Here is a 21,543-nt window from a genome sequence, read left to right as displayed (position 1 = left end):
TCCAAGTCAGAAAAAAGAGAATCGAAGAAGTTACTTTTTCTACTTGACTCTGGCTACCAACAGATAGAATGGAATATTATCCAGCTATAAAAAGAAATGATAGTCTGATAAATGTTACAAATAGATGAACCTTGAAAACATGCTAAATGAAATAAACCAGACACAAAAGGGCACATATGGTATGATGCCTCCTATACGAGGTACCAAGTATAGGTAAATTCATAGCGATATAAAGTAGATGGAGTTTACCAGGAACTAGTGGGAAAGCTGAATGAGAAATTATTCTTTAATGCATTTAAAGTTTCTGTTTCAGATGATGAAAAATTCTGGAACTAGACAGTGGTAATGACCACACAACACTGGGAATGTACTTAATGCCACCGAATTGTATACTCAAAAATGGTTAAAAATGGCAATTTTATGTTATATGTATTTTATCACAGGAGAAAAAAAAAAAGTATGACTACAAACTAAAAGAGCTAGAGCTAATGGTTTAACTACATTGCTACCTCAAATTTCCCAATCTACAGGAGCAAAATCCTGTACCACGTATCTTAGAACTTCGAGCTGCCTCATGAATTTCTGAGATGTCAGATGCTAAATCCACCAATGGAAAGAGTCCACACTATAGCACTCATCGCTGACCACTGTGGAACTCCACAGCAGCCAGGCAGAAGCTCTTCTGAGCCAGAGAGTCACACAGAAAGAACCCACTTGTACATATGAACACATACCTTAAGTGTGGAAGTTTTGTTGCTAAAATCTTCATTTAAATTCTCACTCTATCAATATAAGAGTCATAAAACAAATAAATGGTATTACGGAAAGTCAACTTATGATAGTAATCAGGACACATTTGCTGACAAAGATTTTTAGACAAGGCAGTTTAAGATTAAGAAGGCAGCACTGAGACGAACAGCCTCATCCATGGCCAACAGACAAGGGACAAGACCCAGGAGAGCTCAGGTGTAGACTCCAAGTGAAGCAGCCTGGCCAACCTACTCCAGCTGGGGCCCAAAATGCAAAGGGAGCACAAAATGCACAACCCAACTGAGTCACACATCTTAGGAAGAGGCTTCCAGGCAGGCATTTACAGTTCACTTCAAGTGCTTAAGTTCCTATTGGTGCCCCCAAAACTACTCAGAGCCAGTGTTGATATTATTTCCAGAAATAATATCAATTACCTCTACATAGAACACTCCCTCTCAAGGCCCATGTAATAAGAAACCCCTTCTCTAGGGTTAAATTTCAACTTGATTGCGTGGTTCCACGAATAAGAGCTGTCTAATAAACTTCCTCGTAGTATTTACAGAAGTCTCAGGCATAAACCCTTACGTTATGTAAGCATTCAATAAAGTGAGCATTCAATAAACATTGTCTGCCAATCAGAATTTTTTAGCTATCCATTAAACATCGCTTACAGAGGATGAATCAAAATTAATAAATGGTAAACAACCATTTTTAATATCTAAGCAGAAATATAAAAAAGTAAAAAGCAAAACAAATAAATATAAAAAATAGGTATGTGTAATACTCCCCTGACACCCTTCTCTTTTAAGAGTAACTGTCTTTTGGAAAGCAGTGTCAAGCCATAAAAATACATTTCATGTACTCTTACTTTAAATGGAAAACGCTGAGTGTGGGCTCAGTTCACAACAACCCCCTTTCTCTGAGAACAGCCCCTTTTACTCCCAGAAGTGGGCCCCACTACATGAGCTAGCCCTGGTGAAGACGCCTACCTCAGATGGGGTCAGATTTTCTCTCCCCAGCATTTGGATTTAAAACAGCTAGTCAGGCACACTGTGATCGTGGAACTCCCTGGAACTGAAAAGCATAAATCCAAGCCCCTGTGGAGCTAGCCTCCTGCCTCCAAGCATCCAGAAGCACAGGAATTGTCTACAGGGAGACGCATGCTACCAATGTTCCAACAGAAGCATAAATGGAAAACAATGAGGGGACTGACTGACCTGACTTGGTTTCTGGTAACTTCCTTGACATTGAGTTCTAAGAAATATTCCATACTCTTATAATAGTTACCCATTTTTTTTGCCCCAGTTAGCTTGGATATCTATTACTTTCAATTAAGAGTCTTAAGTAAACTCTTGCCAAAGATTTATCATAGGAAAGACTTTAGAGGTTTTTCAGCTTACTTTTTACACCTATGATGACTGAGCAACAACATAAATGTTAATATGGGACTGAGTTTAAAAATTGCAATAGAGTAACTCAATGAAATACAACCATTTAAAAACTGTGCCGTTCACAAAACAACTAGGAAAAATGTCTGTGTTTTATCATTACAACGACATAAAATACAGAGAAAAAGGACATGAGAAAAGGAAAACAGTAGACCTACATGGGGGGATAGGGCTGTGGGTGATTGATGCTGTGTTCATCCTGTTGGTTCTATTAATTAAAACCAGGAAGAAAAATGTAATAATTGCCCAAAATGAGAAATAACACAAATGTCCATCACTGGTAGATGAACAAAAAAAATTGCAGTTCATCCATTTAAAGAAATACCACTCAGCAATGAAAAGGTAAGCCACTGACACAACAATAGAGAGGTATCTCAAACACATAAACTGAGTGAAAGACACCAGACACAAAAGACACTTAATTCCACCTATATACTATCCAGAAAGGCCAAACAATGAGGATAGGCCTTACAACAGCGTTTGCCTGGAGTGGAGGGAGAGGACTGAAGATGGCACAAGGAAACTTTTCGAGATGATGAAAAGTTGTGTTTATTTTTAATTGTAGTTGGTTATACAACTGTGTTTGCCAAAATTTAATGAACTGTCCACCTAAAATAGGAAAACTCTCACTGTATGCAAATTACACCTCAATAAACCTGATTTAAAAATAAAGACAAGGGGATGGCCGTTGGACAGGAGTCCACCTTCCTCCCAGAATGCCAGCATTTTAAATAACCTGCTTTTCTTTCAAAACATAAAAAATAAAATAAAAATAATAAAGAAGACACTAAGTCTGGAAAATAATCCAAAGCTAGGAGGAGGCACTGCTAAGACATGTTTTCAAACACTGGGTGACATTCAGTCATCCCATGTATCAGGTACCCAGCATATGCCAAACACTCTGCGAGGCGTGAACGTAGAGTGAACAAAATACACAAAGAATAACGCAACTATGCAAACCGCAATTGTAGTCAGTGAAGAAAAGGGTGGCACTCTGATTGCTATCATGGGAGTAGAGGGGTTACTAGCAAGTCATGTGTTTAGCTAAAACTTGAATAAGTAGCAGATTAAGAAGCAAAGAACGGAAAGGTTTTAAGTGTAATATTTTATCAACAGTCAATAGTAACTCAACTGTTTATATAGATGAAATGTGGTAATATTTTAGTATTCTGATACACTGTGGAATGGGACCTCCCAAGTAAGCATCCAAGAAAATGAAGGTCTTAAAGCAGCAGTATGGACAGTGGCCAGAAGATGTAAAGAAGTATTTTGAACTTTAGGGAACCTCAAAGAGTATTACTGTTCCTATACCCATTCCCAATACTTCAAAAATGATTAACAGAAGGTATGCATTTCCCTGAAACGAGGTTGCCTAAGGGCGGCTAAATGTTCTGGTATTTCAAAGTGATTTATTATACTTCTTTTTATTTTTGGCTGAATTTACCAAGGTTTCCACAAGCTTCTCAGAGATTCTAAAGGATCACACACATGTGTACACACACACACAAACACACACACACACACACACACACACAGACACACACACTTACTTACTGAAAAGTGAACTTAAGTGTTCCTGTTTGGTAAACAAAAGTCTTCACTCCACAGGCACAGCTCAGAGACACTGCAGGTTTGGTTCCAGACCACTGTAATAAAGCGAGTCACATGATTTTTTTTGTTTCCCAGTGCATATAAAAGTTCTGCTTACTCTTTACTATCGTCTATTAAGTGTGCAATAGCCTTATATCCAAAAAATGTACCTATCTCAATTTTAAAATACTTTATAGCTAAAACATGCAAACTGTCATCTGAGCCTTCAACAAGTCATAATCTTTTTGCTGGTGAAGGGACTTGCCTCAATGTTGACGGCTATTGACTGATGGGAGTGGTGGCTGCTGAAAGCTGGAGTGGCTGTGGCAATTTCTTAAAACAAGACGACAATCAAATCTGCCTCTACAATTGACTCTTCCGTTCAGGAACGATTTGTGTGTGACATAGGATGCTGTTTGATAGCATTTTACCCACAGCAGAACTTCTTTCAAAATTGGAGGCAATCATCTCAAACCAAGTTCATGTAATATAAGAAATCCTTTGCTGTCATTTCAACAATCTTCACAGCATCTTAATTAGTAGATTTCATCTCAAGAAACAACTTTCTTTGCTCACCCACAAGAAGCAACTCCTCATGAATTAACCTTTTATCATGAGAATGCAAGCACTACTCTCTCTTTATCCTCCTTAACTCACAGGCTGCTCCTTCTCAAATGCTTTTGCTGAGTCTTCTCTGAGCAGCCTCTAAATGTTGAGGGTAAGAAAGGCAGGGCTCAGGCTCAGCCTTTAAACCCTTCTTTTCCTATACTCATATCTTATTTTAAATACATTCTGTTTGGTAACAACTCCCATAAGGATAACTCTAGCCCTGATGCTTCCTTAAAGCTCCAGATTTGAATACCCAACTGTCAATTCAACATCTTCATTTGTCTTGCCTATCTAACAGGCATCTTAAATTTCGCCTGTCTAAAAGAGGACTTCAGGCTTGCAGACCCCCACCAGCTTCCTCCTTGCTCCAGTGCTCCTTACTCTCAGTGAAACACACCACTATGCATCCAAGTTCATCATGCAAAAAAAAAAAAAAAAAAAAAAAACAAGAAATCAGCCTTCATTCCCCTTTTCCTGTCACCCCAATAGTAACCCCAATAGGTGCTGCTGCTTCAAAATACATTCCAAATGCAACCATTTCCCACCTTCACAATCATTTCAACTCAAAGCCACCATTAACCCCTTTCCTAAGTACAGTACATTCTTCACATTGCAACCAGAATGACCCTTCTGAATTGTAACTCATGCAAATCTCCTCTCAAAGCCGCCTATGGTCTCTCATCACACTTAACATAAAAAACATACTCAGTGGCCTGGAACAATTGGCAACAGATTAGCCTTTGTTCTACGGTGACAAGAAATATTTTTCAAAGGCAAGGGAGTCCTCCCTGCCATCCCCAAGTCAGATGATATTACTTAAACCTCATAGTCAACTCTGAGAGGCAGAGGAAGAATCTCTGAAAATCAATAACCACCCATTCCTAAATAAATGAGTGTTCAAACAAAAGTAATCTGGTTTCACCTTAAATAGAAAAAAAGAAGTCACTAAACTAAACATTAAGTTTCGACTATGTTATACCCAATCGAAAAACAACTACCATTCTGAGATTATTTTGTATCTCAATTTCAGACTGAAGTTTCTTCTAGCTCATATGTCTTCAATATAAAAGATGCACCATATGTATCCAAAGAGTCATTAGTAAGTGTGTTACACAATTCCCCCCAGAAATTTCAACTTTAAATGTATAGGTCTTTGTTTAAATGACCTGTTGTCTGCAAGTTTTCAAACAATGCTTCACTTTGTGTTTCCCAGGCAGTATAGGAAACAAGGCATGTTACTGTTTCCATTCCTCAAACACACTGGGACTAACATTAAATACAAAATATTTTCTTGCAAATTAGAAACATCTAAAAATATAGTGCACTAAATCCAGCCTCATAAAAAGAATAACGTCCAACGTTTACTTTACTGAAAGTTTCTAGAGTTTTTTTGTTTTTGTTTTTTAAGTCAACCACTAAAACTTTTTACCTCCTCCTACACAAGCCAGGAAAAAAACACTATGCTCTTCTCTTTTCACACCTGCCTCTCCACAGCAGGAAAGCAACAGTGGCTCTGTGCTATTTAGGCCCTCCTCCTAAACGGGGACGATTTTTAGGCCTAGGGCCACTCTCTGATTTCTAACTTGGCCCTAGATTATCATGAGTCAATTTTTAGAGAGAAACCCTTCCGAAGCCAGGCAAGATCCAGTAGGATTAGCAACACTGCTAACCCAGCAAGAAGCCCCTGAGGGCTGTAGAGGAGAATGCCCTCCAAGGATAGTGGGGTCATGACCTTCATAGCCCAAACCACCCACTGCCCTCAGTTGAGCAGCCCAAAGCTGGGCTCCCATTGCAATGTGCCAACCCATACTACCTGTAATTTCATCAGGTTAAAAAAGAAAAGAAAAGAAATATCAAAGATGAAAGAGATTTCCCAATCTTATGAGAATTTTAACCCATGTACCAGAAAATATGAAGCAACTCAGTGACGAGATTTTCTTTCCTGAAATGTCATGCCCAGGAGGAACACTGAGATTTAAGATTTGTGTAACAGCCTTGGGAAGAGGTAGATATTGATAAAAATATTCAAAGAAAATTTTAGTCACCTTTCAAAGAAGAGTATCCCAAGAAATGTAGTAAGTTAACTATCCCCTTGTGGTTTTTATAAATTTAACCATATACTATAACATCTGTAATTGGAAGAGGCCTAACAGAAACCCTAAATACATCAGATGTTAAAACTCTACACCATTTACTGTTACATCTCAATAAAAGACAACTATAGTAACATGAGTTTCAACTTAAACGTTTGGTTGAATTTTCCATCTTACTACTAAAATGAAGCGTAAGAACCTCAAACTAGGTTTGAATATTTTAATATCTGAAATTTTATGGGAGAGCACATATAAAAAAAATAGAGGGAAAAATACATTTATACTATATTTCATCCATGCCTTTCCTTCAAGGACATCATAACATTATCAAAATTATATCTTTTCTGAGCCCACAAGTTTATAGAGTCAAAAATATCTGCTATCCAGATTATTACTGATAACAGTAAATGAAGACCTCATGAAAATGTTAATAACACATTGGCCCTAGTATTAGAAGACAGGCTGGCTCGACTCAGAGCTGTAGGTCCAAGGAATACTGAACATTCACTCACTGGTCCTGGCCGTGGCAGTGAGCATTTGTTTATTGGGAGTCTCTGGCTCTGAAGGTGAGTACACCTCTACCTGTCAGGTATCCTCCCCTCCATCTACTCCAGAGGTTCAAGGATGGCTAAATGCGGGAGTGTGCCAAGAGAACAAAAGAACACAATATGGACCTCAGGAAGCAAGAAATCTAACCAAGTCCCTTCCCTTAATCTCATAAGCAGAACAAAATCTCATTGCTCCAAAACTGGCTACTTTTTGTACTTCTCAGATGTGAGTGTAGGAAGACAGAGCCTATGAGATCTTAGAATCTGTCCTCAATAGACTTAGAGAAATAGATGGTGCGGTGTTTTTTTTTAGAGAAAAAAGACATTTAATATGCATATTGTTATGCTATATAGAAAAATCTGGAAATTCACAAGTTTGGCTTTGTTTAGCTTTATATTTCTAAGGTGAACATATTTAATGCAAAGTCTTTAGCTCCATGAAAATGGTCCAAGTCTGGCTTCCAATTGTTTGAAGGCCCGAGAGAGCCTTTAAACTCACTGGTATATGAAAATCAATCACAACAGAAAATTCTAAATAATTACCCTCAGCAATAAATTCTCAATAGAAACAATTCAGTAATTTGCTGGCTCCACCCTTAACAGCAATCTGCAGCTTAGTTATGGCCAACAAATTCCACGCTGACTGAGGCCAGGACCATGGCTCCCATTCTCAAAGATCTGTGGTCCCTGACGCCATGACAGGCTGACTCAGGGCTTGCAGGCAGAGATGGACACAATGAAGACGTGACCTTAAAAATGAGAGAGGAATGTTCTACTCATGGTCACTCAGTTAATATTTGTAGAATTCAATAGCCCCACTATTTAAAATTAATAATTCCAGTATCCCCTCATGCCTTTCTCCAAATGATTTCAACCCCTGTAAAAAGTATTTTAATCATAAGTTAAAGGAAATAGCATCTCTCTTCTTGAATACTAACTTCCTAGTTTACGCATTCCTAGTAAATGCATGATGCTAGTGTGCTTTAATGTAATCCATATTTACAGTTGAGAATAATGCTATTCCGTCATTACACAAACAGAAGACATTTTAGTTAGCAATAAAAACCTTACCAATTTCCTCACAACTATTCTCTTAATGTTAGAAACTTTCAAAAAAAAAAGAAAGAATCCTTATATTGATATTGAATTTTATTATATTCAGAGCCTCCAATTAGATACAAAAGGAGGAACCCACACAATAGCTTTAGTCCCACAGAAGCTAAGTGGCTGCAGAATGGGAGCTGGTTACTTCATGCATCACCCCGCTAGGTCCCTTATCCCTGCTATAAAGGGACCTTTTACTACAAGAGCTTGCATTCACTCAACAAACATTCATGAGCCGCCTACCATGTGCCAGCTACTCTGCTATGGACAGAAGACAGCCCCTGTCATCAAGGAACCTTTCAAAGAGCATACAGTGCAGTTAAGAAAACAAGAAAGTAAATTACAAAAACTGTAAAAGTACAAGCAACCAGAGCCTAAGAGACTAAAGGATGCATTCCACTCCTGAGGATATGAAGAGAACGGTTAAGTGTAGCTCCCTGAAGAGGATAGAGCTTGAGCAGAGTATAAGGAACAGGCAGTGGGTGCTTCTCAGCCATTCAGATTTTAGGGACTAATAACATGTCCCCTCCAAAAATCTGGAGACAAAACATGGGAAAGCCGGCTTTTAATTTTCCACAAAGAACACTTCACACAAAATACCTTTTGACTATTGCCAATGCATTATAAAAGGACATTTTTTAACACAAAAAGGGAGTACAAAACTACAGAATAAAGAACATTCTTTCAATATAGATTATATGTTTAGCCTGATGACATGTTAGTACTGTTGTTTTTCTGTTTTGTTTTTTCCATTTCCCTGTGTGATGGTAAACATTTTGTCACCAAGCACCCCTGGTTCATAGATCCCCATTTGGAATCTCTGAGCTAGGGGAAAAGGATAGCAAGGGAAAGGAGAAAGGGAAGCTAGAGAAGGGAGGTGCTAGATGGGATATGGAGGCCAGTTTCCCAGCTCTCCGGGAAGATCAAAGACGAGGACCACAGAGAAAGACACACACAAAAGGAAGTGCTGAGAGGGCCAGTGGACCAGAAAAGGCCTGGAACAGATCAAAGAAGAGTCAGTGTATACTGATCCGGCCACTGGAAGCCGCAAGAGAGACCACAGAAACAGCACACACGTAGACAGAGCCATCTAAAGACCCATCTTGAGGAGCTGCCTCAGCAGAGGCCAAGACATCTGGAAGGCATCACCTGGACGAGACAACCCTCACCCACTGCCTGAAACTATGGTGCTATAAAGCTCCTCCAGGATCCTGGTTTTAACCCAGATGTGGGCGTGCGGCAAAGGGAGGAAAACAACCCTTGAGAGGAGAGAGCAGCCCTGGCTAGGAAGTTTGAATTGACCAAATTCAAACCCTGAAGTTAGGTCATCTGTTTAATAACCAGCACTTCAACACACTGTGGAATTAGCTCACCTTCAGGAATACAGGAGGCACGCACAAAATAATTCTGTCCAGGCCAGAACACATCATCACAGTTCTCGGGATTACTTAAGAGCTCACCCACCTCACACCAACTCATACTGTTTCACATATATTTCAGAAAGCAAATTAAAATAGATTTTTTTTTTTTGCAATATTCCTTTCCTGATAAAGTTGACAAGTATTGTGGAGGGAGGCTGACCTAATGCTGTAAAACTATCTGAGGCTTCTGAATGTCAGGAGGACTAGTGAGAGCAAAAAGGTGTGTCAACAATGTTCAGTGCATCAAGGGACTGACAAGTGGAGACTGTCCCTCTCTGACACATTGTCAAGCCCTACTTGTCCAGCCACAGTTAGCAGAGTGTGAGGCCAGGATGGGGCAGCAGGCAGCTACGTCTTCCATGGATAAAGATAACAAAGTCAGCACACAGCACTTCAAAGTCCATGAAAGTGTTCTCACTGAAGTCATCCTCCCACCTGACAGCCAATGGGACAGACACGTCCCATGACAATCACGTCCTCCTATCACGCCTCCCCTTTTAGAGATGTCTGACTTGATGTCTCCAGAAGTTCAGCACCTTGTCCAAGAAACAGAGTAAATAACTAGAAATGAACATTAAATCCAATTCATGTGTGATCTTGACCTCCTTTTCATCGTCCTTCCCACAGTAATAAAAGAAACTAAGTTTGGGTAGCTCTATATAGCGATGGACCCACAGCTGCGTAGACATGAGGGCATGTGTTATTTGTGGAGAGCTCCCAGTTACTCAGCTACTGGGTTACCTACCTTGGGCAAGACAAAAGTAATCTTAAATGCCGTTTCCTCATCTGCAAAAACTGATATAACAACAATCCACCTCATAGGGTTGTTTTAAGAAATAAAAGTGCGCCGGCCCGGTGGCTCGGGTGGTTGGAGCGCTGTGCTCCTAACGCCAAGGTCGCTGCTGTGAGCGGCCGACCCATGACTGGCGACCAATGACTGGCAACTGACTGCCTCAGCCAGGGTTGCGGGGAGAGCGCAAGGCTCATAATACCAGCATGGGCCAGGGAGCTGTGTCCTACACAACTAGACTGAGAAACAACAGCTTGAACTGGAGTGGGGGCGGGGGGTAGAAGACGGCGAGGGGCGAATGAAATTTTCGGAAACTCTTTAACTCACAATTATTAGTTGCTAATAGCAACAACCTCGTGAAACAAGCTTTATTATTACCATTACTTTACTTAACAACCAAAGCTCAGCAACTTCTTCATATGGTCAAGGGAAATTTCTGGGGTGATGGACATGTACTCTATCTTGACTGTGTTTTGGTTATATGGATATGTATTTGTCAAAACTCGTAATTGTACACTCAAGCTAAGTGCATTTCATGATACTTAATTGTATCTATTTTTTTTTTCATAGATCCTGTGGTCAGTAAAGAGCAGTATATATTCCAGAATCATCCATTAATATACATTGGAACCTATAGATGTTTTTCTTGGCTCTTGTTCTGTAATCCACCTTCCAACAAATTCCTTCCCACCCAATGTAAAAACCTAGAATGTTGACTACACCTACTAACCACCATTTTTGTCTAATCCCACAGACATCAAACATGCCCTACTTATGCAGAATTTTGTTTTACTGTTACCTCTAGAATACAGAAGGTGCCAAAAGAAATGTATATACATTTTAACAAAGGAAAAAACTGTATAAAAATTATAATACAATGAATGATGCTAGCATTCATTTAATTAACGCCATCTTCAGTGAATATCATATTACACATTGCTACCGTAATTCAATTCAACTTCGAAAAGTAATACATAGATAACGTCTCTTAAAATGTGTACATTTTTTGGCAACCCCGGTATAGTCACCTAGAGCCCCCTAAAGGAGTTGGTCTCTGGCCCTGACCTTGTAGGGTATCATACCCACAGACCTAAACAATCACCTTGTAAAGTAGGTCAGGACCACACACCAGATGTCTATAATCCCAAACCAATAGATACCTGAAAATTTAAAATATTATCTCTCAGTCTAAGTCGGCATTCCAACATTTTTTGAGCAACTAAATATAAAGGATGTACTAGTCTATGTATTCCTGATAGATAGGTAAACAAAATTAAATTCTTACTCCTATGGATATTACCTCGTATTGTAGATAATTTTCAGAAAGGTAAACTTTTTCATGGAAATCAGTAAAAAGGGTAAGATCAGAACAATAAGACTAAATCCCAGGATAGCACTGAGCCAACACAGGACAGACTGTCCCTATAAAAGTAAAGAAATAAAACCAAACCACCATTTACATGCAGTGCCTATCAAGGACCACCATCTAAGACTGTATAGCTGAGCTAACAAAACAATTTGATGTAAAGACTCTGCATTCTGTTTGTTTCTAAATTATCTACAGCTAGTTAAAGAAATTACCCAAAGGGCAGCACAGGTTGTTTGGGAGAAATGGGGGTAGACTGAATATGCAGGGCAGAGTTTGAAACTAAAATAAAATCTTTTCCTGAAAGTGTTAAATGACTACGAACAACTCCGTTTATAATCTTTCAGCCAGTTGCCTTATCTCTTCAAAGTTCACTTGGCTAAAAGAAAATAATTTTCCATTAGAGTGATGCCAAGGCCAATTGAAAAATGCCATGTTGTGTGTGTGTGTGTGTGTAGTTACGCAAGTTGGCACCTCACACTGTACCTCCCAACCTTCACTAAACATCAACTTCCTGTGCCCTTTACTTGAAAATGATTACCTATGTTAGGTTTTCCACTGGCAAATAAAAGTTCCTTAACAAAGGTCAATGTATGTTCACACCTAACTCACAGAAGCAGCCCAAAGGAAGAGCTAATCTAAGTAAAGGCACTTTTCAAGTCCTAACACTGTCCATTCCTTAGAAGTCTCTTTGGTAATACAGAACTGCTGACTTCAGGGCTAGAAATCACGCCTGATATCCAGGGTGTAACTGGTTTTATGAGACATTCCCTTCCCAGCTCTTATTGACATTAGCCCTCATCTCCTAGTTAAATTTTTACTGAGATTAGCTCCATTTACCCATGCAGCTTTAAATAATGAAATGGGATTCAAAATTTCTATAGGAAAAAAAACTGTTCATAAAAAACAGTCATCCCTATTCAACATGTATAACCTTGGATTGCTATCTGTAAAATGGGTGAATTTTATAGTGTATTATTGTACAATCCAATGATTCAGATGATTGTTCTGATAGATTTTATTTGGTTCTTCTTGAAAGAAGTCTGAAAACTAAAATCTTTTGAAACGTACTATATCATTGTAATGATATGTAACTCAATTTTCCATTTGTCTACTAATTTAATGGCTTACAAGATTTAACATTCTGTTTTATGTTCTGTGGTCAGAAAATAGAATAACAACTCATAATTCTAAGCTATGTTATCTGAAATGTTACGTATCCAAACCACTGCATGTCTTTGATCTCATTTCAGCACCAATGTAAAGAAAATCCTAGAAACAGCAATTTTTTACTTCTTATAGAATTAAAAGTAGTCAAGTAACAGTATCATACTGGGAGTGAGGAATGGAGCAAGAGGGAAGAAGACTTGGGTCCTTGTCCAGGTTCCTTAACTTAACTCACCATAATATAAAACACCTACCCAACTAGGTTCAGTCCTCAATTTCTTCATATACCATGTTTCCCCGAAAATAAGACCTAGCCAGACCATCAGCTCTAATGCGTCTTCTGGAGCAAAAATTAACATAAGGCCCAGTTTAATATAATATCAACTGCTACTGGTAGCAACCAATTCTATTTAAGGAAAAAGTAAAGTTATCATACTGGGATAACCATTCCCTACTCCCAGTATGATATTGGGCTCTTGCGCCTGGAATTTAATTCCCAACAGAGAGCACCAACAGATCCCAGCAACAACTCCGACAAAGGTGAGTGGAAGAAATGAAATGAAATTTCCTGTCCATAAATCGGAAAAGGTTTAAAACAAGAAACAAAGGAAGGTTATTAGCACTTATTCCCTATGTACTATATACCTGACATTGTGGTAAAATAACCCCAGGAGAGAGGTGTTATCTGCACTGTTCTGATGAGATGACAGGTACAAAGGCAAGGATGTAACTTACCCAAAATCACGTGGCCTAACGTAGACGGCCACGTCTAACTTTGGTCTAACTTTGAAGTCTGTGCACTCTCCTGAATTCCTGTACCCAACGTTCTGGATTCCAGTAACATTTTTTTCTATTCTATAACAAAGTATGTCTCCAAAGTTTCATAATTGACGTCAGGGTGAGAAAAATCTAGCAAAATGTCTCCATTTTATTACTCCAATTTTAATAAAAACAGGAGGAAAGAGAGGAAAAATGCAATACCCTGCCCTGTAGGCTTCTACTTATACCATATAAGTAGAAAGTCATTTTCATTTGATTAGGTACCTATAAGGTTACAAATGTTACATATTTAGCACAAGATATAACCAACATTTTTCTACCAAAACAGTCATATCTGCGATATAAAATCATTTCAAGTTTTTCATAACAAGAGTTTGATAACAGAGTTTCATAACAAGTTTTCAAATTTCATAACAATTTTTTCATAACAAAATGCAGGCTTTTCTTGGTCTATTCCTTTTTCATTGATTAGACTCACTCTTCTTATCTGGGAATTAAAATAAATTAGTAAATCCCTCTGCATAGTTGTCATGAATATCTCCATAAAGCACCATCAGAAATTTTTAAGTATTAAACAAAAAATGTAATACTTAAAAGAGTATTAAATCAAATCCAATAACCAGCAATTCTAGTGAACCATCAAAAAGTTTCCCAGAAATGCAAAACTACTCTGAAACACAAATCTTATTAATATAAATAAAAGAACAACCCCAGACTGAAAATTCATCTCAAGTCGTCTTTAAAGTGTAAATACATGTTTCTCTAAACAAGGAACAGCCCAAGTCTCCCTACTGATAAGAGATTATCAACTTGTGACTGTCTGCTCAAATGAAAAAGGTCACCAATTCTCACAAGTGGAATTAATTCTGTACAAGTATTGGCACATGGGCATATACCAGGTGTTTTGAGAATGGCACTTTATTAAAACATAGAATTATAACTCAGAAGGAATAAGAATTGTACACCTTCCAGCTCTGCGTTCACCTAACTCCTAACAGCAGTCTTTCAGAGACACAAGGCCACACTGAGCAGCCTCCCTCTCTTCTGCTTGCTGCGGATTTCACAGTGGATGAGGGGGCTGGGCACGAGGAAGAGAACAAGGAGGAAAATCGAGAAAAGCAGTAAGGAAACTAACAGCTTTGTCTTAAAAGACCTTCTAGTAGCTGTGACTAATTGAAGAAGGAATTTCAAATTCCCATGCCATCAGAGCTCTTGATTTATTCCAGGCTACATCTGGTACAAATAATTCTAAAAGTGCAAATGCACCCAGCATCATAAGGTTTAGACCCTATTCTCGAGAAACAAGATGGAACCAAAAGCTATTGGAAAAGGTCACTAAAAAGATTATCCAGAGAAAGTAAGTGAAACCACAGATGCTGGTGCTAAGTATCTTGCCTGTCAACTCCTTTGGTGAGAAGGAAAAGAGAAAGGTGATCAAGGATCAGAAGTCCGTACATAACCAAAAATGTCAAAACAGCCTCAGGTTTACCAAAATTTGGTCGAGGCAGCGACAGAATCCCCGACGTATGGCACAACATCTATGACGTGAGAGACTATTTCTAGCATCCTAAACATTTCCAAAACTGTCCTTTTCACAATGGTTGAGGCTTTTCTGATTGACTGCCCTGAGAACCATGTCTACTTTGCACGGTGTTTGGCCCATGGAAAATGCTCAATACATGGTTTGAGGCTGATGAAAATCCAATTTAAGATTCTAACAGCAGGGATTTTTACTCATGTCTTTTACTGACCACTTAACATGAAAATATAATCCTAACTATACATTATTGTATATATGACTTGGTTCTACATACAGGGTCTAGATTGAGGATCTAATAAAACAAGTACATTTTTCTTAGTGGAAAATTTCATCTTACCCTTTGCAACCTATTTCCCATTTCTCCAATCTTTCTCTCTCACTAACAAGTAGGATTTCCACAATCCTCCCTTGAATGACCTCCTATTGGGGTAGGTTAGTAGAAATGTGCAAACATGGTTCAGTTCTATAATTTACCTACGAATAAGATGACTGGGGAATAATAGTTTACTGTATATTAAAAGATGGACTTTTTATAGCTGAACGTGACACACAGAGGCTGGGGGATGGGGTTTGCGCCCACGTTAGAATGGCATCTCTTAGACTGCTTCTACCTATACTGGCTTCTATTCCATGAAGCTAGCCAAGCGAGCTATGTGTTAAAAGGGCAGGCAGGTTCAACTTGATATCATTCATTGTTAACAAACATCAAAACTATCTACGAGATAAACATAAGCAAGAACTCATTTGTCACCGACCACTGTTAAACACATGTGTTCAGAACTGCTTATCTGAAATGAGGTCAAGAAATATTGACTTTTCTTTCTGAACTGGTATATATGTAAATAATGCCAGAGTTAAATATTACCAAGTTTCCAATGCAGAAAAAGTATAGAAGCAAGCTAACATTAAGTCAAGACTCAATGAACACTGCCATAAACGTATTTTAAGCTATACGCTTATTTACCCAAGAATATATATTTACACCTCTCCTTCCTGCTCTTCTGGTAAGTGTGACTCTCTCCCAGAGGAAATCCTCTCTCAACAACAGAGGACACAAAATGTCTTAAAATGTTTTAGTTAATTGTAGATCAGGGTAATTACGATTGATTGGCCTTCAAACCTAAACACTAATTTTCTTTTCTTTGCAGTGAGCTTAACTATAAACTGACAAGGTACAAATATGTAAAAGTATTTAAAAGAATAATCATAAGGTAATTTAATGGCTTTACAACCATCTTCTCATGGCACCTTACCTGGAAGACTGACGTGTTGTTCCCAGTTTTGTTCCCTGTCTTCGCTCTTCCTCTTGCTGTGCGCACACAATGGAGACTGGCCAGGCCTGCCCTGCCGCTCAGCACAATTCTTACTGAAACGTGAAATCAGTACAATTTCAGACAAAATTACACTACCTGGAAGTCATTTCCTTGCAACTCCTTTGCCCTTTCCTGCCAGTCTGAGAAACTTATAACCTGCACTTGCACTTCATCTTTCACTGGCCCCAAACAATATATATATTCACCCCTACTCAAGAAGTAAACATATTTCCTCAAGGGAAACTTTAAGTGACTTTAAAATGCTCTTCGTTTTATAGTTTCAAAATGAAATAAAACTCCTAGGTTAGAATGAAATTCGGAAGTGTGACTTTTCTTACTTTTACTCACCAAAGTAATGTGCGCATAAAAACATTCATTAATTTAGATCTGGGACTCTTAGCAAGAGTTAAATACAGTTTATCTTTAAGTAAATAAATACATTTTCATTTCTCTTCAACATGGAGCTAAACTGAAGGTTAAGGAAACTCTATTAGCTTTAATGAACAAAAATAAGGTTTTAGAATCAAAGACTTATATACAAATAAATATGTACTTCTGAAGTGCTTGAAAGCTATTTACTTTAGTAGAACACCTCTAGATTCAAGCTTGTTTACACTCCAAATTTACTGAACAAACCTTCTTACTTGATTGTGTAACAGCCATCCGAGCAATCACAAATTGCAAATTAGCTGAGAGTGTATGAAAATTTAATTTCATGGTATGTACCTATCTACATAGTGAAGATTAGCATCCAAGTCTCTCATCCTCAAAGTGGGGGAAAAAAGTCTTTTTTATCTTCACCCAAATGAACAAGAAAATGTCATGCATTAACATCATGGATTACCGCCCACAGAAAGGAATAATAACCACCGATTTCAAAGGATATTGAGGTCATTTAAAAAAAATAACTATCATCAGGGCAACCTTTCATAAAACTTGATTTAGAAATAGTTTTAGAAGCAGTAGCTGAGAATCAGACTCAGTTCCTAGTTATACTGGACTGCCATAAGCCAAGGATGGGGAACCCTCGTCAAAGCTGGCTTTATTGAACCAAATTTCAGGCTGGCTAAAGCCATAACATATCATCTAATCCCATTTTCTTTTCTTCCTTTCTTTCATTTTTTCTTTTTCAAATAAAAAACAAAACAGGGTGGAGTCACTCATCCTCAGTCATTCCTCTGAAGGCCAAAAGACACAACTGCCCAAGCACCTGCCAGCTGAGGTCAGGTGGGGTGTCCTCCATTGCTTCAATAGAAAGTTTGGGCCTGTTTCCTAGTGCCCCCACACACCACACACCAACCGCATCCTCGCCACTCAGGTATGGTCGGTCCCCTGGCTTATTTTTAGGCTCTGAAAGATGGAGTGTGAAAGAAAAGGGACTGAGGCGCTGAAGGAGAGCATTCTCAGTGAGGCCTCTACAAGTCTTCAGGGTATACGTAAGCGTCCATAGCATGGAAAGAGAACTCAAGTTTGGGGAATCAGTCAGGCTTATTTTCCCCGCTTCAAATAAACAGTTTAATTTTTAAATAGTGGTAGAAAATCAATTTGGGAAAATTTATAACTATATATACATCCAACTACACATCAGGAAAGAAAATTTAGGATGAAACTACAATAATGAATATAAGAAAAAAATTCTAGCAAAATAATACTACCTATGAACAACAGAAAAATAAATGGATTGTGAGCCTAATTTATATAACCACAGAATAACAGCTCTGAAAGACTTTCATTCCCTGGAATTTAAAACTTTCTGCTTTGATTTCCAAGAATATTGTTCCTGATGGTCTATAATCATGCACAACTATTTCTCATCCAAAAACACAATCTATTTTGCAACAGTCTCTACTCCAGAGCATGGAGTTCTTATTATGCATTTGAGAAGAATCTGATTCAGAATTTGGGGGGTGGGGATTCTTTCAAAAGTCATCTTCTGCCACTCTCCTATACAGTCTTAAGCTATGATTCAGGAGCGGTAAAATTTTGTTTTTGAGAAAGTCAACGTTAAAGTATACAATGTCTGTAAGTCAAAACCACTATTAACACATGCTATGTGTTTGTCTTTATAAGGCAAAGCAAAGACAAAATGGGAAAAAATACCTGCAATATGAAAGGCAAAAGTTTACTATCAATCCATAAAAAGCTCTTATGAATAGAAAAATATTAATATCCCAGCAGAAAAATTCGGCACTACATTCAATTAAAAGGGAAGAAAAATGGACAATAACCAGATTTTTGGTGTTCATTTGCAATCAAAAAATGGAAATTTAAATATTGAAATAACACTGTTCACCTATAAAGCTGGCAATAATTATTTTTCCTTTTAAAGATACTTTCCCATATTAAAAAGAATATAGTAACACAGGTACTCTCAGAGTGCTGGTGGGAGCATACTTGGGTATAAAATATTTTGGAAAGCAAATAGTCAACCTGTATCAAGAGATCTTTGAACCATCAACTGTAATTCAAGGACTCCATCTAAGGAATTATGTCCTGTAGATAAAATTTTATAAAGGATATTTGTTGCTCCATTATATATTTAATAACAATAATTTGAAATAAGTTAAAAGTTTAGCTATAAGGAAATGGCTAAATATATTGTTACATTTATTGTTACATCTAGATAATGTAATATTATGTAGCCACTAAAATAAGATTCTTGAAGAACTATAACAGCACAGAAATTTTTTCATATGTTAAGCAAAAAAAAAAATCATATGCAACAGTATGTTTGTATAAATTACATAATTGTAAAAAATAAATATTTTGTGTTATACATTAACAAGTATACAGAAAGTATTGTGATTATCTTTGGATGTGGGATGACTGAACTCTTACACTTTTTCTCAATCTACCAATTTTTATACAGCAAGCATGCCTTAGTTTTGAAATTGTAACAAACAAGGCCAACAGAACAGAGCTATTAAGTGACATGCTTTTCAAATGCTTAAGGCAGTTTCATTTCTAAGATATACCAAAAGAAATCTAGCTAGAATTTTATAAACCTATAAAATATTCCAAAATTGTAACCTTCAATTACTGATAACATAATTAAAAGGTGAAATCTTCTCTACAAGCACTATTTGCTCCACGTAATGCTGATTTAAAAAAAAAAAATAGGTGGAGAAGTTGGTGCAAGTTACATAAGTAACAATACATTATTTTAAACTAAATTCTACTCAGGTTTTTTATTTTGTTTTGTATTTAGGATAAGTAGTTCTAATCATTTCTTTGGATAACTTCCCTTATGGAATATTGCGCTTGACAAAAAAATCGATAAACACTTTATACATTGTAAAGCACTACACAAGAAGAGCATCATTGTTTCAATTTAAATTGGCCATCATTTTCTCCCCTTGTAGTTTTAACAAACACTGTTATCTGGGTGTATCTAGACTCCTCAAGAAAGTCCTAGGCTCCCAAGAAGCAGCGACTTTCACTTCGGTTTTCCCCTCTCCCTCCCCTTCTTTCCTCTTAACACCTGCACGCCCACCCTCCATCCCAGGCCAGACGATTTAGCGCGATGATTAACTGGACCCCATCACCTGATGAAACCAGAACGCCTCCATCCTTCCCGCAGCGCCCGCCCGTGTTCTGCCTAAAACTTTGATTTTATTCAAACAAACAAAACACACTGAATTTCCTTTCTTAGTATGCTGACTACTTAAAAGAAACAATATTAACAGAGCATGTGAAACTTTATGCAAGCTAAATGAAGAATTAATCTCTCCATTCCTACTCCAAAGTCAATTAATCCGAGTCAAAAATCCACAAATAACTTAGTAGAAAAGACTAAGTCTTAACAAGCAGAGGACAAAAAGATTTAAGTAAACATGAATCCACTGGTTACTCTGAAGTGATCAGCCAGGTGACCTTAGGGGTGTATTCTCCTAGAGAGCTAGAGAAACACCAGGGAACCGCAGGAAGCAATAAGGGAAGGGACAAGAGGCCCAGGGGACTGGCAGCAACCCCGTTAAAGCCGTTTCCAGCCCGGATTACTTTTGCTGAGAATGGACCCAAGCGAACCGCCCAGCGGGAGGGCTGGGGCTGCGGGCCCGGCGGGTCCAGCACCTGGCGGGCGGCTTCCGGCTGAAGGTAGAAGCTTGTCAGGCTGCAGGCTGCGTAGCTGAGTCGACAGTGAACCCCGTCGGTCACTTTCAAGGTGACAGCTGCGAGAACCGCATCCGTCTCTCCCGCACGAGCTTCGCGGTGCCCACGTGAGACCCGCTCTCCACCACCTCCGCTCCGCCGGGGCCGCCGCCCCACTTCCCCAACTCTGGCACCCACGCTGCTGGACTGCCCGCCCCCTCCCCGAAAGCCCGTCCCGCCACCCAGTGACGGCCGAGTTCACCAAGTCCCCTCTGCGCCTTCCCCCGCGACCCCCTCCACGGACGGGCTGGGCAGCAGGAATCGACCCAAGCCCACGCTTACCCGCAGCTCCCCGCAGCCGACCGCGAGCCCTCCCGGGAACCCGCAATCGCGGGGAGAGCGGCACCGCGAGCGCAGGCGCCCTCCGGACCCTCGGCGGAGGCCCGCGGGGCAATCCGTGCCCGCCGGGCGGCGTCGGCACCTGGGGAGGCGCGGCTTGTCCCCACCCCCACCCGCACGCCGCCGGCGGTCCGTGCCCGGCGGGGTCCGGGAGTCCGGGAGCCCCAGGCCCCCGCCTCGCGGGCTGCCTGGGGGTGGAGCGAGGGCGGGGACTTGGGGAACTTGTAAATACACAGGCTCCGCCGCCTCTGCCCGCTCCACCCGCTGCGGCTCCTTCCCGGCCGCCCCAGCCTGCGCCGCGCAGCTGGAGACAAAGGCCAGGCGGCGTCCGAGGGGGCCGCGCCCCGAAAAACTGCAAAGACGCGCGAGGCTGGACCTCGGCACGCCAACCCCGGCGGCTCCCGCAGCGCTCAGCTCGCCCGCTGCCCCCTCCTCGCGCGCCCGGGTCCCGGTCCCGAGGCCCGCGCGCGCCCGGGCTAAATGCGGACGCGCCCCGGGCCCCGGCGTCCGCCCAGGTCTGCGCGGCACCTGTTGCC

General features: G+C 39.7%; 1 protein-coding gene across 8 annotated transcripts in view; it reads right to left on the bottom strand.

Moving 5' to 3' along the window:
• The window catches only part of MTUS1 (microtubule associated scaffold protein 1), a gene marked incomplete at both ends in the record, with an annotated part of 140,624 nt that extends 119,457 nt beyond the window's left edge, over nucleotides 1-21,167 (bottom strand). For 3 of the 8 annotated variants that reach the window (XM_081045447.1, XM_081045448.1, XM_081045443.1), the window contains 3 exons: nucleotides 3,753-3,844; nucleotides 16,460-16,572; nucleotides 20,951-21,164. Of the gene's footprint in view, nucleotides 1-3,752; nucleotides 3,845-16,459; nucleotides 16,573-20,590; nucleotides 20,833-20,950 lie in introns of those variants that run through there. The other 5 variants (XM_081045442.1, XM_081045452.1, XM_081045446.1 and 2 more) reach the window with 3 other exon arrangements.
• Nucleotides 21,168-21,543: the final 376 nt, after the last annotated feature.

Source organism: Rhinolophus hipposideros, assembly GCF_964194185.1.
Source record: "Rhinolophus hipposideros genome assembly, chromosome: 4".
NCBI lineage: Eukaryota > Metazoa > Chordata > Mammalia > Chiroptera > Rhinolophidae > Rhinolophus > Rhinolophus hipposideros.
The sequence above is the reverse complement of the archived record's forward strand: the minus strand, read 5'-3'. Positions and strand labels throughout refer to the sequence as shown.